At 46.8% G+C, this 25,058-nt stretch overlaps 3 non-coding genes across 3 annotated transcripts; 2 read left to right on the top strand and 1 right to left on the bottom strand.

The window, feature by feature from the left end:
* The first annotated feature begins 13,440 nt into the window (after positions 1–13,440).
* On the top strand, positions 13,441–13,522 carry TRNAS-AGA. Its single transcript has one exon. It is a non-coding gene; the product is annotated as a tRNA-Ser (tRNA).
* A 407-nt stretch (positions 13,523–13,929) lies between these two features.
* On the top strand, positions 13,930–14,001 carry TRNAD-GUC. Its single transcript has one exon. It is a non-coding gene; the product is annotated as a tRNA-Asp (tRNA).
* A 3,596-nt stretch (positions 14,002–17,597) lies between these two features.
* Positions 17,598–17,679, bottom strand: TRNAS-UGA. Its single transcript has one exon. It is a non-coding gene; the product is annotated as a tRNA-Ser (tRNA).
* Positions 17,680–25,058: the final 7,379 nt, after the last annotated feature.

The raw sequence follows: 25,058 nt of genomic DNA on the forward strand, positions 1-25,058 counted from the left end.
GTATAAGGGAAAACTGATCAAACTATATTATTCAGATTTGTGCTCTTTATAGTATATAAATTATACTGAAATTTAGAAAATGAGGAAAATTAAGGCAAAATAAGGATGATTTAACTCAAGCAAAAGCAGGGAGAACTCTTCATTAGCAGATGTGCATTACAAGACATAATAAAGGGTATTCTTAAGGCCAAAGAAAAATTTTAAAATCTGAAAATTATACTTAATAGGTGAATAACATGGTAGCTAGTGTTACTATCAGCAGAAGACATGAACAGACATTTCTCCAAAGAAGACATACAAACGGCCAACAGACAACATGAAAAAATGCTCAACATCATCAACCATCAGGCAAATTCAAATCAAAACCACAATGAGATCCCACCTCACACCAGTCAGAATGGCCAATTAACGAATCAGGAAATGACGGATGCTGGCGAGGATGTGGAGAAAGGGGAACCCTCCTACACTGTTGGTGGGAATGCAAGCTGGTGCAGCCACTCGGGGAAACAGCACAGAGGTTCCTCAAAAAATAGAGCTGCCCTACGACCCAGCAATAGAACTACTAGCAATTTATCTGAAAGATACAAATGCAGTGAACTGAAGGGGCACGTGCACCCCAATATTTACAGCAGCAATGTCCACAATAGCCAAACTGTGGAAAGAGCTCAGATACCCATCAACAGATGATTAGATAAAGAAGATATGGTATATATATGGAATATTATGCTGTGGAATACTCTGCAGCCATCAAAAATAAAAACTCGCCATTTGCAACAATGTGGATAGAACTAGAAGCTATTATGCTGAGCAAAATAAGTCAATCAGAGAAAAATAATTATCATATAATCTCAATGGTATGTGAAGTCTGAGAAACAAGTCAAAGGATCATAGGGAAAGAGAGGAAAAGATGAAACCAGAGAGGGAGACACACCACAAGAGACAATCAGAGAAAACAAACTGAGGGTTGCTTGAGGAGAGGGTGGTGGAGGGCTGGGGGAACTGGGTGATGGACGTTGGGGAGAGTGTGTGTTGTGATGAGCACTGGGTATTCCATGAGACGGGTGAATCACAGACCTGTACCCCTGAAACAAATAATATGTGCTAATTAATTGAATTTAAATTAAGAAAAGGGAAATCTTGCCATTTGCAATGATCTGGATGGAACTAGAGGGTATTATGCTAAGTGAAATCAGTCAATCTGAGAACAACAATTATTGTATGATCTCACTCATATGTGCAATTTAAGAAACAGAACAGAAAATTCCACTCATGTGGAATTTAAGAAACATAGGGTAAGAGAGGAAAAAATAAAACAAGATGAAATCAGAGAGGGAAAGAAACCACAAGAGACTCTTAATCACACTGAGGGTTGCTGACGGGGAGAGGGTTGGGGGGATGGGGTAACGGGGGGATGGACATTAAGGAGGGCACGTGATGTACGGAGCACGGGGTGTTACATAATAAGACTGAGGACTCACTGACCTCTACCTCTGGAACTATGTTAATTAACTGAATTTAAATTTTTAAAAAGAGGAAGTAGGTTACTGGCATAAAGACAGATAAAAAGATCAATGGAACAAAGTAGACATATGCTTATACAAAACCAAAGACACACAGCAAAGTGTCCCTGCCATTCAGTGGGGCAAATGACAGATTTTTCACAAAGCAGACACGAGTCGGCGGACGTAATAAGGGAAACTGTGGACATCCAGCTCTTCTGCAAACTATCCCCCAAACTAGTGCCAGAGGTTAAAGGTGTTAAAGGTGGAACTACCCCCTAAAATAATGCCAGATGTGTTAGAGATGGAACTATGAGAGCTAAAACAACAAATGCTACAGAGGTATACAGGAGACGATCTTCATGAGCTTTGGATTAGCAAAGATTTCTAGTTTAACAAGCAGAAAAGGCAAAAACCATAAAAAATTGATAAATTGGACTTATTTAAACTTAAGAACTTCAACACATCCAAAGGCACCATTAGCAGTATGAAAAGGCACAGAGTGGGAGGAGATATTTGTCATACACATATCTGGCTAAAAAATTTATGTCTAGAATATATAAAGAACTCCTTAGGGGCGCCTGGGTGGCTCAGTCAATTAGGTGTCTGCCTTCGGCTCAGGTCATGATCTCAGGGTCCTGGGATGGAGCCCTGCATCGGGCTCTCTGCTCAGCAGGGAGCCTGTTCCCCGCCCCCTCCTCTGCCTGCCTCTCTGCCTGCTTGTGATCTCTGTCTGTCAAATAAATAAAATCTTAAAAAAAAAAAAAAAAAAAGAACTCCTTAAAAGCAATAAGAAAAAAAGACTACAGGCAATCAGTCCAATGGTGGGAATCTGAATAGAATCTCTTGGGCCAACGGCTGAAAAGCTGGTCACTAACAACGAGGGCCCCTTTCAAGGTGTCAGTCACCTTCCCCTCAGTGTGATACTGGCACATTATTTTTAATTCTCGGGGAAGGCAGAACATGTCAGCTTCAATGTCTGCACAGTAACCATCTAGTTCCATCTTCTGAACCCTCCTGTGCTACAGAGGCAAGAAGGTTAAAAATACATTTCCTGAGTTCCCTTGCAACTAGGGTTCTGGGTGTGATTTCTGTTTGCCTCAGAGTTTTCAAGTGGCCCTGTGCTGCCAAGCTCCACCATGGACACGTTGGATGTTCTGCAGACGGATACGAAGTGCGAGGTGTCAGTGGTTTTGCTAATTCATATCTAGGAGGCAGGGCGCAGCCCCCAACATGTGGCTCTCAAAGAGTGGTCCCCAGAGCAGCAGCATTTGGCAACTCGTTTTGAAATTAAATTACTTTCTGACTCTTCTGTGTTTTCTTAGATTCTGTATTTGTCTCTTTGGTACTTACTCATAGAGGGCCAAATTAACCCCAGAGTTTCATGGTTTTTTTTTTTTCTTTTAATGTCTCCTGCCATCCAGAGCCCATTACCTGAACCATCTTCTTTATCTAATGCTCACAAACCAGGCCAATGTGTCTCTGCCCCAAATCAGCCCAGGGCCAGGTACCAGAGAACTAGGGAGAGCCCTGACACCCCGAAAGCTCACTTGGATGATTCAGTTTGGCCCATCCTAAACTGTTTACCCTGACCTGCCTTGCCTTTCCTCTGGAAATCCCAACAAAGACTATGGCTCATGCTTTCCCCTTCCTCTTTTCTGCTTCCTGATCAACACTGGTGCTTCCCACCGTGGGTTGTTTCTAGTTTTCAGGAGGACTGTTTCTAAGAGAACTCAAAACTATTTCTGGGGGAACTGTGAGTAACATTAAATTCTTCTTTCTGTGTTGACCTCTCCTCTCTTGAGTGACCCCTCATCACTCAATCACCTCGGGGCACAAAATCAATGACTGACTTGCTTTCTGTCATGACAAATCACATTCATGCCACATTTTGAGAACCACTGCCCTAGAAAGAACACTCGTATTCAAGAAGCCTCCAGATGCCTGAAATCAACCATTCCAGTGGCAGCATCTTCATTTCTTACTTTCTTCTTTAAAGATTTATGTATTTATTTGAGAAAGAGTGTGCACAAGTGGAGGGAGGGGCAGAGGGAGAGGAGACACAGACTCCCCGCTGAGTGGGGAGCCTAATGAAGGTGGGGCTCCATCTCTGGACACTGAGATCATGACCCCAGCCTGATTTCAGGACCCTGAGATCAGAACCCTAGCCAAGACCAAGAAACCAACAGTTGGATGCTTAACTGACTGAGCCACCTAGGCACCCCAATCTCCTACTTTCTTGATGGTAGGGAAAATAGCAGCCACTCTGGGGAGACCATTCCCTCAAGGTTGGATGAGAGCTGCCACCTGCCTCCATTCCTCTGTTCCAAAAACTTTGTAAGTTTCTGTATTATTTTTAAATCCCCTTTTGCTTAAAATAGCTTGAGAGGTTCTGTTAAGTAAATTCTTATTGACAGATAATATAGTATCAATGCAGAAAAGTCGATAAACTGTAACTTCACAGCCCAAGAAATTTTGCACTCCAGAACAAGAAACCACCATTCTCGGCCTCTCCAGCAGGTCCCGTCAGTCATAACTACCTTCAACAATCACCTTTGATTCCTAATACCATAAATTTGTTTTGTCTATTTTGAACTACATATAAATAGAATCATGAGGTATGCATGTCTTTAAGTGTGGTATCACTTTAATACGAGGTGAGATTTTCCAGTTTGTGTACTGTTGAAATTCACTTATTTTCAGTGCTCTATCCACGTTTTGTTATAAAAACCGATTACTTACCCTTTCTCTTGTTAATGGACTTTGATTGTTTCCAGTTTGGGACTAAAATGGCTAGAATGATTTTGTTTCCTGCAGCTGAACTCCAATTCACTTCTGTCTGCATCTATTGTCCCATGCCCCCCCCTTTTTTTCCAGTCCAGACATGTTAATGAGGAGAAAAATAAAAAAGGTGAAACTGTCAATGATCTCTGTTACTTCAGTCTAAGTAAAAAAAATAATAATCAGTTCAACAAATTCAGTATATATTAATTGCAGCCATGTTTTCTCCCCCTGTGGTTTTTGAAAGCATGAAATGTTTCTTTTCTGTTATTTCTTAGGCATTCAACTTCCTTCAAGCTAGAGTTCCAAAGGAATTTACTTAAAATGCTGTAGGCTTGTTACAAACGTGAAGACCGTAGACAACAGGTTTGAGCAATGGGAACTTGATGAAGGCACAAGCGCCCACAGCGACCACCTGTGCGGACCCGCCCATCCGGTGACCCGCTTAGAAATTCCCAGAAGCCCCAGCTGACCAATGGGCTACTTACAACCGGGGACGTTTCCACGAGGGAAAATTCCATATATCCCCATACCTCCTCACTTTCCCATTTTTAAAATTTAACTTATTTAAGAGAGCGAGCGAGAGAGCAAGCGCACACGAGGGGGGTTGGGGGCAGGGGGCAGAGAGAATCCCAAGCAGCCTCCACGCTCAGCTCGGAGCCCCCTTTCCATCTCAAGACCCTGAGATCATGACCTGAGCTGAGATCAAGAGTCCAGTGAGCTTAACTGAGACAGCCAGGCACTCCTCACTGGTGCACCGTGAATTACGAGCCCCCACCGCCTCCTTGCAGCCAGTCTCCGCGCCCCCCACTCCCCCGCCATGTTGTTATCAGTAAATTTCTATTCTCCTTGTTGGCCTCAGGTGAATCCTTTCCCCGCTTGCCCCGCCACCGACTTCCACCTGATCGTCCCCCCACATCTGGGGGCCCCCACCCCATCCGACCGACACCACACAGACCCAACAGAAGAGTCACGATATAACTTACTCTGGCAACATCTCTATCCCAACTTCTGTTCTACTTTAAGTTGCACTCAGTCCTCAGCTCGAGAGCAAAGGCTGTTGGAACAATAAACTGCTCCAACACGGAGTCCGGCTCCTTTACCCCAAACTCGGCTTAATACTCCCCTCGGGCCAGACTCCCCTCCATTAAACTGGGGGTACCTTAGAGTTGATTTCATGTCAGTAGGCGACGGCTCGCCCTTCATTTCCCTCCCACCCCCTTCACCCTGCTCTACACCTCTTTCCCCCACCTCCTATTTATCTTTGCCTCAAAAACTGACATTTATTCAAAGAAAACAAAGACAAAAAATGAGGCGTAGCAATATGCAGGGGAGGGGGGGCGTCCCCCTGTCCCGGACGCAAAGCGGCGGAAGCGGTGCCCCACCTGGTGCCCGTCCGGAGCCCCCACCCCCACCCCCGGCCCTTCCGGAGCCCGCCCGGAGCCCCTCCGCCCCCCCCCCAGCGCCGGAAGCCCCCTGGGGCCCGCCCGGAGCCCCCGGAGCCCGCCCGGGCCGCCCCCACCCGGAAACCCGGCCGGAGTCACCCCCGGTCCCCTTACAGAGCCCGCCGCGCGCGGGGTCAGCCAGGAAGGGGTGTTGGCGCCGAAGGAGACCTCAGGGCCCTGGGGCCGCCGGGGAATTGTGCTCGGAAGGCGGCGCGCGGGGCCCGCCCCAGAACGCACAGGGGAGGCCTGAACTCACCTGGGACTGCTGGTGGCGTCGGTGCTCTCGTGTGCCGGGGGTGCCGGGGGTCGGCGCTCTCCCCCCACAGTGACGGGCGCGGCGCGGGCCGGGAGCTCCGGCAGCGGGTGCGCAACGCGCGGAGCAGCGCGGGAGCGCGTGCGCGGCTCCTACCTGCGGGTGGTCGTGGCGGAGCGATTAAGGCCACTGGCTCGAGATCCCCTGGGGGCTCCGCGCGCAGGTTCAAGTCCTGCTGACTGCGGCACGTGTTTTTCTCCGACAGCCCTGAGGCTGCCCCGGGGGGAGCTCGCTGGCCGCTCCCGCCACGGCAGGGGCACGCAGGGGACCGAGGGCTCTGCTCCGTCCCTCACTTGTAACTTTGCTGCCCCCAATCGCCTGTCCTGCGGTGTGTTGTTTGTTTGTTTAACAGTTACCCTCATGGGCCAAAAACGAAACACGAAACTAAAGAAGAAAGCCCAGCAACCCAGTTTTTCTTCGAGCGAAACGCGGGGCTCGGCGATGCCGCCTCTCCGCTGCCCTTGAAAGCCCACCCGGATTTTCTTCCCCACGCGCGCCCTGTGGCGAGCACACGGCTGTCACTTGAAACGTCAGCTCCGTGAGCCCCCAGGTGGGGCTGGGTGTGCAGGAGTCCCCGCCGAGGTGCGGGGCTTACCTCCAGCCACAGAGCCACCCCGCGGTCCGGCCACACCGCCGGGACACCGCGCGGCCTCGCGGCCCCCGGGGCGCGCACGTCCCTTCCCGGGGGGCCTAGTGGCGCTTCCGTGCAATCTCGTGGCTCCGACAAACCGTGCTTGTTCTCCCAGTCATATATTCCCTTTCTTCTTCCTTGACCTTATTTTCTTTCCAGACAATCAAATGTAACGAAAAAGAAGCGAAAAGCATAAATCATGATGAGCACTACGAAAGCAGAATCGTGGTCTGACCATGTAGAGCCGTGGCGCACACCACGTGCGTCGACTGACCACAGTCAGCTTCTCCAGTATCAACAATCAACATCGCGCACCTCCCAGGGATGGTCTGCGACGGTACTGCCTCATTTGTGTGGTCTTCTGCTAAAAGCCCATAATCTGAATTTGACTCTCAGGAAACAGACAAATTCAAGTTTGGGGTGCATTCTCCAAAATACGTGACCAACTTGTTTTTTAAATGGCAAAGAAGCAGTGGCGCCTGGGTGGCTCAGTCAGTTGGGCGTCTGTCTTTGGTTCAGGCCATGATCTCAGGGTCCCCGGACTGAGACCCCCACCCCCACCCCCGCTTCTCCGTCATCCCCTGCCAGTGCTCTCTCCCTGTCAAGTAGGTTAACAAACAAGCAAACAAAAAATAAATGTAACAGGAGACAAAGAGTGGGGAGCTCTTCCAGATTCAAGGACTAAAGAGACAGGACAACTGGATGCAATCTACTATTCCTGAGATAAAATTGCTGTACAATTAGCAAAACATTAACAAGATCTGTAGATTAAGTAAGAATTTTAATCCTGATTTCATAATTGCTCTGTGGTTAGGAAAGAGAAGGTCCTGTTTCCAGAAAACACTGAAGTAATAAGGCTAAAGGGACATCTTGTCTGAAACTCACTTTCAATACCTAAGTAAAAAAATTATATGGATGTAAATCTCGATATAGCCATTGAAAAATTAAGGCACATGTCATAAATTGTCAACATTTGGTGAATACAGGTGAAGGCTTTATGAAACTTCTTTGTACTATTCCTGCAACTTCTCCATAAATTAGAAATTACGTCAAAATAAAAAGTTGAAAGAAGAAAAACCAATAGATCAATTAATTTAAAAACACTCACTGAGATAAAAACCCAAGCACAATTTGAACATTAGATGTAACATAGGTGTTGAGGACATTATTAAACATGAATTTATACCTGATGAAAGAATAGTATGCAGAATTCTATAGTAAGCAAAGAAACTGATACACATTACTTTTAATAATGACTGATATTCAGGATAAAGGCACAAGAAAGAAGTATCACACAGCAGTTTCTTGCATGACTGAAGGGTGAATATGATCAAATCATTCTGGGGTCCCATGATTTTGTATCAGGAAAAAAAATGAGAAGTGCATTGAATGAGTGTTACATCAGCTTTTTTTTTTTTTTTTCTTTTCCCCTAAGATTTTATTTCTTTATTTAAGAGCCAGAGCGAGAGCTTGAGCAGAGGGAGGGGCGGAAGGAGAAGCAGGCTCACTGCTGAGCTGGGAGCCTGCCAAGGGACTCCATCCTGGGATCATGACCTGAGCTGAAAGCAGACACCTAACCGACTGAGCCACCCAGGTGCCCCAACATCAGCCTTTCAATGAATTCACCATCCAAGTTCATAATCAAGAAACACCATTCTAGGACAAAAATAAACCCGAAATTTTAATCAACCCTTTAATTTGAACTTTCATTATTAAAATTATGTTATTTAAATGTTAGTGGGTAAAATGTGAATGAATGTTCTTCTGCAGCAGGGGTATTCATTCAATTATTTCTTCAATCCCTCTGGTTCACATTTGAAGTAACATGAAGATCCCACTTTCAGCTAAGATTAAACATTATTTGTTTCTGTTTCTTCCTTTCATTATAGACCATATAAAAAATACATATGTATAAAATAAGTGGAAATTAAAATTCAAATATTTCATTTGCTGCCAAGCCTTAAACATCTAGGAATAAATCTAACAAAAGATGTGCAAGAATCTGCATTAAAAACCACAAAATATTGCTGGTGGAAATTAAATGGAGGGGAAAACTATGTTTATTTTTTGAAAGACTCAATTTTTTTTAAAGACTCAATTTTATCAAGATGGCAACTATTTCCAAATTGATCGATAGATTCAATAAAATCCTTATCATCCTCCAAATATGTATCTTATGGAAATTAACTCACTGTCTCATACATATGAAAATGTATAGCAACTTAAAAAAACAAGAAGCTATTAAAAAAGATAGCAAAATTCGAAGACTGGTACAAGATAGATATATCAAGATATATGTAGTTACTTACAAATCTATAGTAATTAAGACAGTATATTGATTATTACATATTAAATACCAAAACATTATCTTGATATCTATAACAACTTGGCCAGGTTGAACTATATTCCCCGGAATTCCCTTTTTTAGATGTTTCTGACTGGACGGTCCCCAAGAGACATTCTTGGAGGGGGGAAAAGTCAAGTGGCAGCTCATTCCAATTCCTCTGCTGACTGACCTCCTCAGGACGTGGCACTTGGCCTTGCCACTGCCCCACGTTCCCCTGGATCCTCCTTCGGCCTCCTCTTTCCCAGATAAATGTGTGTGTTTAGCTCTAAATGAAAGGCCCTGGCTTCTGGAGGACATGTGCCCCGAAGTGACACAGATTTCAGTCCATCCTGTGGGGCTCCCCTTCATGCCTATGGGTTCCCGCTTGCTCTAATCTTCCCCACTTTACGTCTTTCTTCCCTTCCGGATCACACTGCCCCATGGAGTCTGAGCCACGACGCGTCAGCATGTATACGTAGACTACTTAGCCAACTTCAATAAATCTCTCAAATATGTATATGAATATATATACGTATATATGTGAGTGTATGTAACCATCCCCGCGGTTCTGCTTCTGTCCTGGAACGCTGACTGCAATTCCTCGTTCATGGACTTGTTCCAAGTGTTAATTCTCACGGGGTTGACCAGGAATAAAAGTAGCTGCAGAAATGTCTGTATTCAAGAAGACGGTCACGGAAGAAAAGGATGAATAAAAAGGAAAGGATGATGTCCCACCAAGATTTAAAGTCAGTTTGGTGGCGGGGGCTGGGGGGTACCTGGGTGGCTCAGTCCGTTGGGCCACGACTCTTGGTTTCGGCTCAGCTCATGGTCTTGGGGTCATGGGGTGGAGCCCTGCATGGGGCTCTGTGCTCAGCATGGAGTCTGCTTGAGATTCTCTCTCTCCTTCTCCCTCTATCCCTCCTGCCACTCTCTCTAAAATAAATAAATAAATCTTTAAAAATAAATGAAGTCAGATTGGTGGATTTTAAATGACCAGTGCAGAAGGATTTGTTTTTCACCACAGTGAAACAACTGGGACCAGACTTACTCTTCCACCTTAAACTAAAAAACTGAATAAAGTATACCAGAGTCGTGCTCTTCAGACAGTAGACATCCTCAGACAGTGACTAACTCTGATACCTGGGAGAAGGAAAACAAATGAGAAAAGAATCAAGCCACCTTAATGTCTGAAAACAGATCAAGAGGGACATTTCATAATGATACAGGAGTGAATAAGTCAAAAGGACATAATAATCCTACCTATGAATGCACTTAATCACAGAGTTTCAAAATACATGTAGCAAAATCTGATAAACTGAGAAGAGAAATAGAAAAATTATTCAAATACAGTTGGAGATTTTAACACTTCTCTTTCAGTAACTGATAGAACAACTAGTCAGTAAAATCAGTAAGAATATACAAGATTTAAACAACATTATCAACGAACTTGACCTAGTTAATATTTATACAACACTCTATCCAACAACAGCAGAATACATTATTTTCAAGTAACTTTGAATACTTACTAAGATAAACTGTGTTTGGGGCTATAAAACAAATCTTGTTAAGTTTAAAAGGAATGAAATCATCGAAAACATATTCTCTGACCATGACAGAATTAAACCACAAATCAATACCATAAGTTAAAGAAAATACTTCTAAATAACCCACGAGCCAAATAATATATCACAGGGAAAATTTAAGTTTTTCATTAAGAAAATAAAGGCAAAATTTAACAAAATGTCTGCAGCTGAAGTTTTGTAGAGCAAGAAATGTTTATATTATAAAAGTTTTATAGCAAGAAATGTTTATATTATAAAAGAAAAAAGTTCCTGAATAAATTAATTATACTTCCACCTTAAGATATTATTTTTTTTTAAGATACCTGAAACTAATATAACATTGTGTGTTAACAATACTGGAATGAAAAAACCTAATTTAAAAAAAAAGGAAAGTAGAAAAAAATGGAGAGCAAGTTAAACATGAAATAAGCAGAAGGAAAGAAATACTAAAGAGAAAAATAAAAATTAATTAAAGAAAACAGAAAAAAGACAAAGAAAAATCAATGAAACCCAAAGTGTGGTTATTTTACAAGTTGAATGATATTGACAAATCTCTGGTCAGACTGGTCAGGAAAAAAGAGTCACATATTATCAATATCAGGAAAGAAAGAGGGGGCATATGCCCAGATTCTACAGATGATAAAAGAATATTATGAGTAATATTATGTCCATTAATGTGACAAATTAGATGAAATGGATCCATTTTTCAAAAAACACAGACTACAGCTCACTCATGAAAAAATAAAGAATCTAAATTGTCATATATCTATTTAAAACAGTTAAGCATCCAACTTTTGTTTTCAGCTCAGGTCATGATTTCAGGGTCCTGGGATAAGCCTGGATTTGGGCTCTGTGCACAGAGTGTGGAATCTGCTTGAGATTCTCCATCTCCCTCTTCCTCTACCCCTCCACTGTTTCGGGTGGGCTTTAAATAAATAAAATCTTTAAAACTAAATAAATAAACAAACAAGGAAAACAGAATTTGTAATTAAAAACCTTCTCACAAAGAAGTCCAGGCCAGGGCACCTGGGTGGCTCAGGTCACGATCCTGGAGTCCCAGGATTGAGTCCCACATCAGGCAGGGGTCAGGTCTGCTTCTCCCTCTGACCTTCCCGCTCTCATGCTTGCTCGCTCTCTCTCTCAAATAAATAAAACCTTGAAAGAAAAGGAAAATCCAGGCAAATGAAGATGGCTTTATTGGTGAATTCTACCAAACCTTTAAGGAAGGAAGAACACCAGATCTACATAAACTTTTCCAAAAACTAAGAGGGAACATTTTCCTATTCATTTTGGGAGGTCAATATTACCCTGATAACAAAATCGAATAAGAGTTGAGGAAAAAAAAAAAAAAATCGCAGACCCATGTTCCCCATGAAAAGAGCTGCAAGTATTCTTAACAAATTTTAGCAAATTGAATCAAGTAATTTCTAAAGAGGATGATGAGCCATGACCAAGTGGGCTTATCCATGGGTGGAAAAAGGGCCTATTGCTTTTCAGTTCTCGAGGGAGTTATTTTCCCTGTCCCTAAGGAAACATGGGAACTAACATCCTTTCCTTCCAACACTCAGTAGCCCTGTGAATTGATGAACTTCTCTGCACATGTTTCGTTTGTAAACGAGGATGGTGGCACTTCATGGAACTGTTCTGAGGGTTTAATGAAGTTATTAATCAAAAGTCACTTTCTAAAATGTGAAGTATAGAGTTGGTAGATACCAGATGATTTTTTTTTACGAGATCAATTTCCATGCCACAGTACTCCTTGTTTCTTCAAACAGATGACAAGTGTCATCTTGTCATGTTGTCAGTTATAGGATGCAGAATCATCCTATAACTTTTAAGGAATTGTGTGGACACCTTATGTCCAAATTAAAAAAAAATACTATACTCCTCCAAATTTGAAAGAGAGAGAAAAGCTGAAGAAAGTAAACAAGAAGTAGCTATGATTCCAACACCCGGGGAAGTTAGTTTTCAGCTTTTTGTTGACACATCCAGTTTTCTAATGTAAGGGTATGTAGTGGCATATTGATTTAAACCTGCTTTTCCATTTTTATATTTTCCAATTATATAAACGATGCAGAAAGCAATAACTATTATGAAAAATTTAAAGAATTCAAAGGTAACTTAAAGAGATATTTTTATCCGTCGCTTCCATTCCACTTGTTTGCGTTCCTGTTAGATTGGTGAGTATCCCACCAGATTTTTAAAAATGGACTTGTGTAATTTGGAGTTTCATTTTATATAAATGGGATTATTTGTATTTGTTGTTTTGTGCATTAAGGTTCACGCACATTTTCCGAGTAAAACGATGAAGATCTAACTCTTCAAGGACTCCGTGGTACCCTGTGATAGGAATAGCATCATACTAACGCCTTGATGATGAGCACGTTACTGCCTTTCTCTCCCCCCGTTACAGACCGCGCTGCAGCGGACCCTCTAACCACGAGCATCACTAGCTGCTCCCGCCGGGTCCTCGGTCAAAGTGGCGACCTCATACGAGCTGCATCACCTCCCACTCCCATGGGCCCGCGGGGGCTGGAAGCGAGGGCCGGCTCGGGGGAGAAAGCAAAGTGGTTCTTGGAGCGCACACCCGGGAGCCCGGGCTCAGACCAGCGCGCAGCCCCAGGGAGGCCCGGCGCGGGCGCAGGCTTTGCGGGACTGACTTGCCGGCTTGAAACGCGGGTGCTCACGCGGTGAGGACTCGTGTCCCGGGGCTCCCGACTGCGCCGGCGGCGCGAGAGGTTGGACTTTTTAAATGAGAACAACAAACCCCGTCTTGCTGGAGGTCCGCGTTCCGTTCACAGAGTTTGCCTTCCGGTACAGCGGGCAGGGCTCCCAGCCTGCGTTCTTTGTCATCGGCAACTTGAAAAAACCCCCGAGCGCCGCGTAGTCGTGGCCGAGTGGTTAAGGCGATGGACTAGAAATCCATTGGGGTCTCCCCGCGCAGGTTCGAATCCTGCCGACTACGGAGCTCTCTTTTTGGGCTGGATTAAATGTCCCCGGGAGCGATGGGGGGCCGGCCAGAGCTGCACCGCCAGGGGGCGTCACTTTTACCAGCTCCAAGGAGCGGAGAACGCGGCCGGGGGCAGGGGCCTGGGGGACGCCCCGCGGGGAGCTCTGCGGGGGTTTTCCTGCGCGGAAAGGCCCGGGAGCAGAAGGGTCGGAGGCACTGGTTCCCCGGCCTCGGTCGCCTGCGCGCGCCGCATGCCGATCTGGCCGAGAGACCCTGCGGGGCAGCGGGCGCCGTGGGGCGGGAAGGACGGGCATCCCGGGGGGGAGCACACGCGGGTGCGCGGTCCTCACCGCGAGCAGAGCACGGGAGGGCGCCCTGCAGTTCCGTTTATGGGGCGTCTTTAAGAGGCAGTTGCCAAGTTCTCCTCGTTAGTATAGTGGTGAGTATCCCCGCCTGTCACGCGGGAGACCGGGGTTCGATTCCCCGACGGGGAGTACGCTTGTCGTTTTTGTGTCCACGCCATCATTTTAGAATTCCTGACCATCAGGGCCGCACGGCTTCGGATCAAATACTGTCCTCTTTCGCCCTTTTATCTGACAGCTGCGGGGCGCGCGCTGGTGGGGACCGTGAACGGTGGGTCTGGGGTGCTGAAGGGCAGGCGACCGGGACCCCAAGGGCGCCCTTCCCGGCTTCTGCCCCGCCTCTCCCCTCCCATGACACCTGCCCGACCGAAGGCTGACTCCAGGATTCAGGGAGCTGTCCAGACGTCGTCAGGACACTGTTAAGTTAAAGTTTGTTAGGTAGAGCAGGAAATGGCGGATAGTGAATTAAAATAACAAAACAGCAGACCACGGGAGAAATCACACTAGAGAAGTTCATGACTCACGGGTCTTGGAGGAAGTGCACAGCACTCTTTAAGGCGGCGCATGGGGAGGTCAAGGCAGGGAACAGAGAAATGAGACCCGGGAATCTGTCTTCATTAGGGTCCATGGGCGGAGAGCTTGGGCAGCTCCGGGGCTAAGGCTGGATTAGTCAATCCGGACCGCAAGAGGGGTTTGGGGGAGCTTCACGGGGGTCTAATCTAAGGACAGCACAAGGTCATGGTCCTGGGAGGCAGGGAGAACTGTTGATCACAGGGGGCTTGAGGAAGTCCTAAAAGGAGATGACATTTGCTGGTGACTCTGTGGGCTGTTCCGCATGGCCCTTATAGGAGGTCCGGGAGTCCCTGATGCTCCCTGCAGGCCACGGAAAGTGGATGCCACGGCAGCCACACCTGGAGTAGCTTAGCTAGCCTCTCGACCTGTACAGGTCCACCTGGATGTGAATAAGGAAAATGAGTATGAAATAGACAATACAAGAGAAAAACGGGCAGAAAAGTTCAACAGGTCTTTCAGAAAAAAGGATATCAAAAGAACCAATAAACATATGAAAGGGTTATCTTCTTCATCAGTCACCAGAAAAAGTGAAAAGTAAAACAATTTGATTCCACTACTGTATTCCTCGGTTCTCCAGAGAGAGAACCAGTGGGATGTGGGTGTGTATGGAGCTTTATCTTAAGGAATTGGCTCACAAGATTATGGAAGTTGTGGTAAGTCCAAAATCGCCAGGTGGGCAGCAGGCCAGGGACCCAGGAAGAGCCAGCACTGTAATTCAAGCCTGAAAACTACCTGCGGACAGAATTCCCCCCTGCTGGGGTGGGGGGGTATCAGTCTTTTGTTTTATTGATGCCCACCCAGATTGGGGAGGGCAGTCTCCTCGACTCAAAGTCCACCAATCCAAATTTAATCTTCTCCCAAAACACCCTCACAGAAACATCACAGAAACACAGAATGATGACTGACCACTTATCTGGGCACTGTGGCCCACCAGGCTGGCACATAAAACTAACCGTCACAACTATTTTCCTATTTGAAAGGTTAAACTAACAAAAGGCAGGCAATATACCAAGTGTTCTCAAGGATGTGTGTTGTTTTGTTTTTCTATAAAGAAAAGCTCTGTTCCTATCTGGACCTTTTCTTTCCATTTTCGTTTGCATGCAAATCAGAGTACTGAGTCTCTGAATTTAAACTTTTTTCCCCAAATCAATAAAAAAAAAACCCATATTAATGTTCTTGGTCTCTGAATGTGCAGGAGAACGTATGAAGAGAGGGCAGGGACCAGAGAACCTTCCCCTGGAGTTTCCAGGTTGTACTAGCTGGAGACATTGAACACAGTGAGTATTGGCGGGAAACTGTGCTATTCGATTTGGGAGGTTTTCTCTAACTGAACTGATTTTCATTTTTTATTTTAAAATCCTACTTCTTTACATTCTGTGTTGTTTGACTCTCATTTCTAGCTATCTTTGGACCAAAACAGACAAGTAATGAAACGAAACCAAAACGTAAAGACGTGATACCATGCGTGATAGCACACAGCAGATAAAGCCTACTGGCCGCCATGTGCGAGACAAGCTCCCTGAGCCCACCTTCTTTGCATTCCCCTTTAGTTGTAGCTTTTATGGCAATATCATGGAGGAATTCCACATGGACTCACATTCTGAAGATAAGACCACTGGCTGTCCCAGTCATTTACTAAGTTTACATATTCTGATCACCATTGCCACAGATCTCCTTCCGCAATTTCTGCTCTAAAATTCTCTTGTGACTAATCCTGGCCTCAAAAGCCCCCTCCTTGAGACACTGAGACTCTTTCCGACTAAGATTCTCCCTTGCTGAGTGAGTCTGATACACCCTGTTTACCAGAATCAGCAGGCTTCCCTGATGGGTTTTGTATGGGGCTCTGCAAGGATTTTGCTTTTAATCTCAAACCCGAAATACTGCTGGGCTTGGCAGCCTTAAATCCACTTCCTGTGGTTTAACAAAGCGTTCCCACTCCTGGGCTCTGGAGTTTTCAGGCTGAGAAGACAGAATAGATGTGTTGCTCTTCTTTATGAACTAATCATTCATATGAAGTGACAATAACAATCACTTCTTATCACTCAAAAACAGGTAACACCTCATTGCTGTCCAATGACATTCTGCAAACTTGGGCTAGCAGAACACTCAGTACACAATGGGTAACAACCCCATACTCCAGACCAACCACTTAGACTTATCTATGGAGGCAAAAATCTCAGTAAGAGAGTTAGGCAGTAACATTAATTTCCAGCTGTAGACAGTAGCAATGAAAGCCCCCCTGGTCTGCCCCTACACCCGCCCCAACTTTTGGTTCCCTAGTATAGACCCAAACTGAGAGTTCAAGCCCAGCCCTTCCTCTTACTAGCTGGGTGAACTTGGCCATGATATTTTTCTCCTGTGGGTGTCAGTTTCCAGATTTATAAAGTAAGGGTAATAATAGTATTCATTTCTTATGAATATGATCACACAAGCTAACACACATAAAGCACTTGGAAATACATCTGTAATGTCTGATAAGTAGGAACTGATATGAAAGTCATTCCTGTGTATAAACTACAGCAGGACTGTGTCACTAACCCCTGGTTTTTAAGAAGTGTGTTCCCTGCAGTATCTGTGACAAGTGACCTCACAACCACACCTAAGAAACTCTTTGGTCTACATACCATTTTACTGGGCAGTGTTGGTCAAGTCAAGTTTCGGTTTCTTATTCTGTAAAATGAGACTGATGTCACCTATGCTATGGGGTTATATTGGAGATTAAATTAAATGATGTCATGCATATAATGCCAACTCAGTGCTTGGGACCTAGTAAGGATTAAAAAAAAAAAAAATGATAGCTGTTAGAGTAAATGCATCTTGAGTTCTAGATAGTAGCAAGGAAAACACCTCCAGCCCGGGAGAGGATGGGGATCTGGCTGACGCTGAGAACACAAGTTGGCTGTGACCCATAATTGAGGAAAAGGAACAGCCCTCCTCAAATCAGGTATAATATTCCGTGACCTTCCCACCCTCGCAGAGGCACTCATCCACTTAACACTGCGGGTCAAAGTCTGAGATACCGTGGTGTTTGGAATTGGAGGAACAGAGCCAACCTGACCCAGAGAAATAGGTAAGTGGCAACGCAGAGGGAGACTAGATGGGACTAGAAGGCAGAAGCTCTGGGCGGCAGCAGTAGGAAGGAGCCCTTGTAAAACCGTAGCCGGCAGGATTCGAACCTGCGCGGGGAGACCCCAATGGATTTCAAGTCCATCGCCTTAACCACTCGGCCACGACTACCTACTGGCAAGAGCCTCTTGTCCGCGACTTAGAAGGTGCGCCACCTCAGAGGCACGCGCTCACCTCTCTCCGCGGCACGACATCACGCTGTAACGGGAGGAGGGAAAGACGGTTCGTGTCGCTGTTAAGTCTGCGAGCGAGGAATCCCCTGCGTCCACTCAGGGGACAGTCCTGGGTGAAACGCGTGGCCCATAAGCAAATCCAAATTCGGCGGGGCGCGTGGAATTCGAAGAAGCCCTGGGAGCCGCAGGGGACAGTCTGTGCCCAGAACTCCTGCCCCCGTCACCGCCGACTGCCCGCCCGCAGGGAGGGACCTCGGAGCAGGTGGCGTCCCCAGCGACCTCGGACCTGCGGATGCCGACGGTGCCTGGAAGCGGGCTGGAACGAACTGGAGTGGTTCGCGTCTGCTTTCCGCGCTCAACGCCAAGACCCAGGTATCTCGCAGGGCAGCACCCGCTCCGCCCTGTCCCTGCTCCGGAAGAGCGGGCTGAAGCCGGGCGTGGGCGGGGTGCGGGCTGGGCGGGGGCAGGGAGGGTCGAGGAGCAGAAGGCGACGCTGGGGAGGTCCCCGCTGGTCGCCTCCCCAGAGAGGGAAGCCCGAGCCTGGCGCATGGGGGCGAAGCAGCTCGACGCCGGGGTTTCCGGCCTTGGGACACTGTCCGCGCCTCACACACAGCGGGATGTGAACGCCGCCGACTCAATCTAGACACATTGACCGAATCCTTCCCGCCCGTAGTCCTGATGCAGGGGCACCCTACAGAACCGGCTTCTTCTTTGAATGGAAGATTTAGGGGCCATAGGGTTGAGCCCTGGGAATTGAAGTACTTGATCGAAACACCGTCACAGCCGACTGGGACAGACCTCCAGGTACAATCGGAGAAACATTCCAGGTCTGAGGCCCTCGGTGTCTCTAGCAGGTAACTCTCCCACATTGTTTTCATTGAGGGCTGGCAAAGAGGGCTGCGCCCCTGGTGGGTTCAAGTGGGTCGCCCAGGAAGAAACGCTGCAATCCTACGCCCTCCCACCTGTGAATGAGACTTTACTTGAAAACACTCTTTGCCGATGCAATCAAGATAAAGCGAGGTCATTCTGGATTGGGTTGGGCCCTAAATCCAATGACTGTACCCTCATAAGGGGAGGACGAACAGACACACGGGGACAAAGGCCATGTCGGAAGGATGCAGGGATGGGAGCAAGGCAGGTGCAAATGCAGACAGGCCAGGGAGGAAGCCTGGACACAGCCTCCCTCAGACCTTCTAGAAACAGCTAACCTTGCAGACCCCTTGAATTTGGGTTTCTGGTATCTGGATCTGTGAGAGGAGAAATTTCTGTTGTTTTAGGCCACTCCCTCTATGGTAATTTGTTAGGGCAGCCCTAGGACTCTAATAAATCTCCTTCTCCTTGTGCTTGGAACAAAGTCCCTGTTCTCCGTCATGCTTCCCAATTCCACCAAGGAAGCTCACACCAATGGTTACTTCCTTCACATGGCAAACTTCCTTTGGAGAGAACTCTTCTAGGGAAATAATCCAAACTAAAGGAAATTATTTGTGTGCAAAAACTTCTGTGATACTTTTAGTTATAATAATACCATAATTAAAACATCTCCAACAATGGAGGGGGTGGGTATATAACTTACATTATCTATGGCTGGAAGAATGTTGCAAAGCTATTGAAAACAATATTTTGGAAGAGATTGTGATAGCTCAGGGAAGAAGCGCATGATAAAATGTTAACTGAAAAGAGCCAGATTAAAACTGTATGTAATATATGACCTTGATTATGTACAATTTTGCTTTATAAATATTTGGAAGTCGAGGCGGGAATATGCCAAAGTATTGGGTTTGAGAGTTGTGGGTTTTTTCCCCCTGTGTTTTGCTATGATTTGAAGCGTATGTCATTACTAAAGTCTTTAAAATGAAGAAGCAGAAATAATGACTTTATTGCTGGACTGAGAAGGAAGGATTCTCTACACACAAGACTTCAGCATTATTCAGTCGCCACGCATGGGCTCAAGTGGCCATCATGCAAAGACACCACTTGTTAAATATGTTCGTGAGGCCAAGTTTTACAGAGAGATTGAGTGCTGGACCAAGGTCACAGAACTGACCCCTGAAAGCGAGGGGAGGGTTGCAGCTGGGACATCTGAATTCAGCATAGGGAGGGTTTAGGGTAGAAAAATGCTGCACTCATGTTGACTTTTGTTGTTGTTGTTGTTTTAATAGGTTCTGTCAATCCATTTTGCTTTTAAAACTAAATATTGTGTAATTTATAATGATGATGATGATAATCATAATAATTTGAGAAATAATTTGGGAGACTAAAGTCTAAAGCCAGCTACAAAGGTGAGGTCGTGGCTGGAAGAGACTGCCTTTCAGATGTTCAGATTTCGAGAAAGAGTCCTCAACAAATGACTGTATAAGTTGCAGTGTGTGTGTGTGTGTGTGTGTGTGTGTGAGTGTGTGTGTGTACACTTACCTCAGATGCACAAGATAGGCAGCACCAAACAAAAACCCTTAAAATGCTCTATAATGGGTGATCTCAGTTATAGTATTTTTCAGAGCAAGGTCTTCTGCTCTTGGCCTTGTTTATTTAGGAAAAAAAAGCTTTTTCTTATAAATTAAAATAGGCCAGTTTTGTTTTGTTTTGTTTTTTAATGTGGCAGGAGAGTGGCACCAGACGAGAAGGGACTTGTCAGAGGCTCTGCTCCTGGGCTCCAGGCATCACTGAGACACCGAAAGTGATCCCTGAAGGCCTGGAGCGAGAATCATCCAAATGGTCAGGATGGGAACCAAACTTGAGCTTGGAGTGGTAAAAAGGATTAGAAAAACCCATCTCCTGCCCAGGAAGCCAACCCTGAATGAGCTGCTCAGACCCCACAAAGGCCACAATTTTAACTCATCTACACATATGCTCACAGTGAAACCACTGGGAAAATACTGCCAGTTGGCTACTAGAAGGGCTTTTGTGGGGTTTTTCCCCAGAGAGAGAGAGAAAGAGAGAGTACCACCAGACAAACGGGGCAGTGGGCGGGGGGGGGGGGGGGGGGGGGGGGTAGGTGGGCAGAGGGAGAGAGAGGATCTTAAGCAGGCTCCACACCCAGCACGGAGCCCCACACGGGGTCCTATCCCACAACCCAGATATCATGACCTGAGCCAGAATCAAGAGTCAGATGCTTAAGCAACTGAGCCACCCAGGCGCCCCAATTTTTTTGTTTTTTAACTCTCTCCTTGTGTCTTTCTCATGAACATGTATGCAAAGAGGAAGTTAAACACACACTGCAATGATTCCTCACACGGGGAACACGTGTGTGATCAGGAAATAGAGCTGCGACCACGCCCCAGAAGCTTCCTCCTGCCCCACCCCCGTCCACAGATTGCTGAGTACATTTTAGGTTAAAATGATCATCCTACTATGTGTGGTTTTCCATCCCTTCTGGTATACTCCACTTTGTTTATCATTCTGTCCTCTTATGTTTCCCTTTTGTATCTTGTCTGCTTGTGTATTGATTGAATAGTTCTACGTTATTCTTTTGATTTTCTTTTGATGGGGAGCCGAGAGATCACCACATATAGTCCTGACCAAACAATTCTTATACCGATATTTTACCATTTTCCCAGACAATGCAAAGGACTTAACATTAGAAAAATGGGATTCTATTCATCTCTATCTCCAGGGACGTCCAAATTCATTGTTTGCATCCATATGAATTCTACGTTCATTTTCTCCTCTAGAAGACATTCACATTGTTTTATGCAGCCATATTTACTCGGATCTGACTCTCACGTCCCCTTGTTACTCAGATTTTCTCTGTCTTCCTCTGGGGTTTTTCTACTTTCTGTCTCGATTTTCAGGAGCAGCAAAGCCTTCTGGCTGGAACATAATTTATGAGATACTTGTGACTTGGGGGTAACAGGAAAAAAATAACCCCAAGGAAACTAGGTTTAAATGACACAGGATTTGGAAAACTTACTGAGAGTCATGAGAGGAAAGGGCTGTCTGGCCTCTGCCCTCCATTCATGTGGCCAGTGCTTCAGCAGCATGTGAAGATCAGAATTTAAGGGGTTCCTCCCAGTGGGGCCCAGGAGAAGCTGCAGCAAGGTCCAATTACCCTGTGATAAAAATAAGCCTAGTCCTCTCCCTTCTCTTTGACCTGCTTATGTCGGAGTCAAGTCTCCCCAAACTTTATTATCAGGAATGTGCACCCCAACAGCCCTCTGAGAACTAATCTGACTAGTATTTTCCATTCAGTTGTGGACACAACTTTGACGTAATTTACAAGATGAAAATTAATGAAAAACTTAGCCACGATTAAAAGGTGAATTTACTTTAGCAGTATGATGCTTAATTTCTACTTAAAGAATTTGTTTTTGGTTAGTTAAAAATTAGGTTAGGTGACAAAGGACAATCTCCAAATGCAGAAGGTTCATAGCCTGGGGTCTATGGACTTTACGTGTTCCACAGACACTCTGAACTAGTTTGCAAAATGATATGTATGTGTATCTAGGGGTACCTTTGTGAGAAAGGGGTTTCACAGATTTTATTCCATATGATCTGGAATTGAGAGCCAAAATAATGTACCATGAATCTCTGTTCTAATGACTTCTTTATCTTGGGGAAGAGGAGAAGAATTTTTCAGCTATGTTTTGTTTGGGGGAAATAAACAAGATGCCTATGAATGAGCACGAGTATTTTAAAGCAATTCCCAGAGACTGATGCAGGACTGACCTCGGTCTAGCAGGGAACTTACCATGCCACCGAGGCTGATTCTCCAGTGCTCCCTGAAGTCCTGTGATGCTCCCTGATGTGCCTGGTTCAGAGTGGGCCCTCGAGGCCTAAAGCAACCTTGGAGCTCTGGCCTGAACCAAGGTCTCCGTCCACCAACAAACCATCAAATCTCTTTCACTCTCATCATGGATCACTGCCCAGACAACCAGTCCATACACTGTGTCCCTATCTTGCATCTTCTCTGTGAAAAAGTGGGAGCCAAGACCCCATTCAGAACATTCAATCTCTGCTCAAATGTAAACGTCCAGTTTTTATTCTTATTGGAAGAATATGCTAGCCTCCAGCCACCTGCCGGTTTCCTGGACTCATGGATTCATAATTTTAGTCTATCCCATCATGATTAGCCCCAAATCTCAAAGGGCAGAGCCAGGGCTTGGTGTCCTGCTAACTGCTGGGCCCACAGCAGAGTAGAGCAGTGCACCAGCATATGAACTCCTCCTTCTAAACTCCTACAACTCTCTGTGCTCTGAGGCCATGTGGGTTCTGCAGGCCTTAGTACTGGGTCTGATAACCGGGCTCATTAGTTAAAGGTGGAGGGCACCGTGCTGGCGCACATTGCAAACCAGAGTTCTGAATTCCCTTTGAAGAAATAATTTCATTTGGCCACTTTCTTGTTCTTACTCCCTAAAGCAATAGTTTCTACTTATTTGGGACGATAGAAGAGAGGGCACCTAGATCCCCCACCACCACTCAGTTTCTCCTAGGATTAAAATCTTACGTGAGTGTGGCACATTTATTACAATCAATGAACAAATATTTATACATTATTATTAACTAAAGTCCAAAAATTATTCCGATCTCCCTGGTTTCTACCTCATGTCCTTTTCGGTTCCTGGATCTGATTCAGAATGTCACAATGTATTTATTCATCGTTTTCTCCTTAGCCTCACCTTGGCTGTGGCAGTTTCTCAGATTTTCCTTGTTTTTGAACAATCCCGAGGGTTTGCGGGGGTGCTCAGGTATTTTGTAGGAAACCCCTCATTTCCCCGATGTTTTTCTCATAATTAAACAGGAGTTATGGGCTTGGGGGAGAGAGATCACAGAAGAAAAGTGCCATTTTCGTGTTCCTCATTTATACCATGTCCGGGGTATATACTATCAAAAATGGCTCATCGCTGCCCAAGTTGACCCTGGCCCCTGGCTGAAACTGTGTGTCGGGTTCCTTCGCGGCTTAGCCTTTCTTCCCCCGTCCGGTGCGGTGCTCTCTAGAAAACAACACTGCGCAGAGCTGGCGGTTAGGGCGTGCGGAGTTAGGTGTTCGGGATTCTCCTGCGCGGGGGACCGGGGCAGGCTCCACATCGGGAAACGGGCTGGAACCAGGTGGTGGGAACTGGGAAGTAGTGTTCACCCTCGCTCATTACGATTTACTTCCCAGATGTCGCTTCTCCCCCGTTTATTCAGTTATTTATATCTGTTTGTTTGTTTGTTTGTTTCCTTTTCGGGCAGAGAACCCGGAATCTGGTCCCAGCCCTCGCCCCTGCAGACGCTCACGGTGAACGTGTTGCCGGGACCTGAAGTTGCGTCGTGTTGAAAGCACTCCCGAGTCTGGGGTCTCCGTTCCTCGGGCTTCTGGAAAGCACGTCACTGACACACCCGGCAGGAGAGGTTCACTCCGTCTTTCCGCCGGTGAGGGGAGGGCCCGGGGCCTCCGGGACCGCGAGGACACCGAGCGGCTGACACGCCTGGACCCGGGCTCCGTGCCTCTCGCCGCGGGCTGTCACCTGCGCCTCTTCCCGAAGCATTTCCTTCCCTTCCAGACGTCTTTCTGGCACCGAAATGACCTCGGCTGGACGCCGCGGCACCTCCGGGGGTCTCGCTGGGAAGCTTCGAACCCTGACACCCGCGAGTGTCACTCTCGGTGGAGATGATTTGCTTCTGTCCTCAGCCCTTCGGGGGACCGTCGGGCATCGCTTCTGTCCCCTCGCGACGCAGGGAGTCGTTACTGCCGGGCCGCTCGGGGAAGGCTCGCGGCTGCGGCCGGGAAGAGCCCGGTCGAAGCCTCCGGGGACAGCCCTGCGGGAAGGCCGCGGGTTCGGATCCTGCCCTCCCCCGCGGCGGCGCGGGAGCAGAAGGCTTCTCTGTCCCCGGCGGAGCCGCACGGGCCGGGACCGCCCGGCAGCGGGCGTCAAACGACGACCTCCGGAGCGTGCGGGTCCCGGGACTAACCTGCGGGGGCGGAGGGAGCGCGAGACCCGCCCTCGGGAGGCCGCGAGCCGATGGGTCCCGCAGCGCCCGGCGGGTGGAGACCGCGGCCGCGCGCAGGTGCAGCCCCCGCCGCCCGCGCGGGAGGAGCCGCCGCACCTGCGTCTGGGCGGGGGGGGGGGGGGGGGGGGGGGGGGGGCGCATGGAGCCCCGCCCGCCGCACAGAGGCCGGGCGGCGCCCACAAGCACGGACCCGTGTCATCTGTCCCTAGAAACCGATTTGCTTCGGGACGTTGCCCTAAGGGCCCTGTGCACAAGGGGAAAGACCGGTGTGTCACGGAGGCAGATATCAGAAACTGGGCCGCGAATTTCAGCTTTTCTAAGGACTCCTGGAGTTCAGAAGTGGAGATGCATCCTGTCTGGAAGGAGTGCTGTCACTGGCTGTCACTGTGG

Source organism: Lontra canadensis, unplaced genomic scaffold (assembly GCF_010015895.1).
Source record: "Lontra canadensis isolate GAN:19392208 unplaced genomic scaffold, GSC_riverotter_1.0 scaffold21, whole genome shotgun sequence".
In the NCBI taxonomy this organism is placed as follows: domain Eukaryota; kingdom Metazoa; phylum Chordata; class Mammalia; order Carnivora; family Mustelidae; genus Lontra; species Lontra canadensis.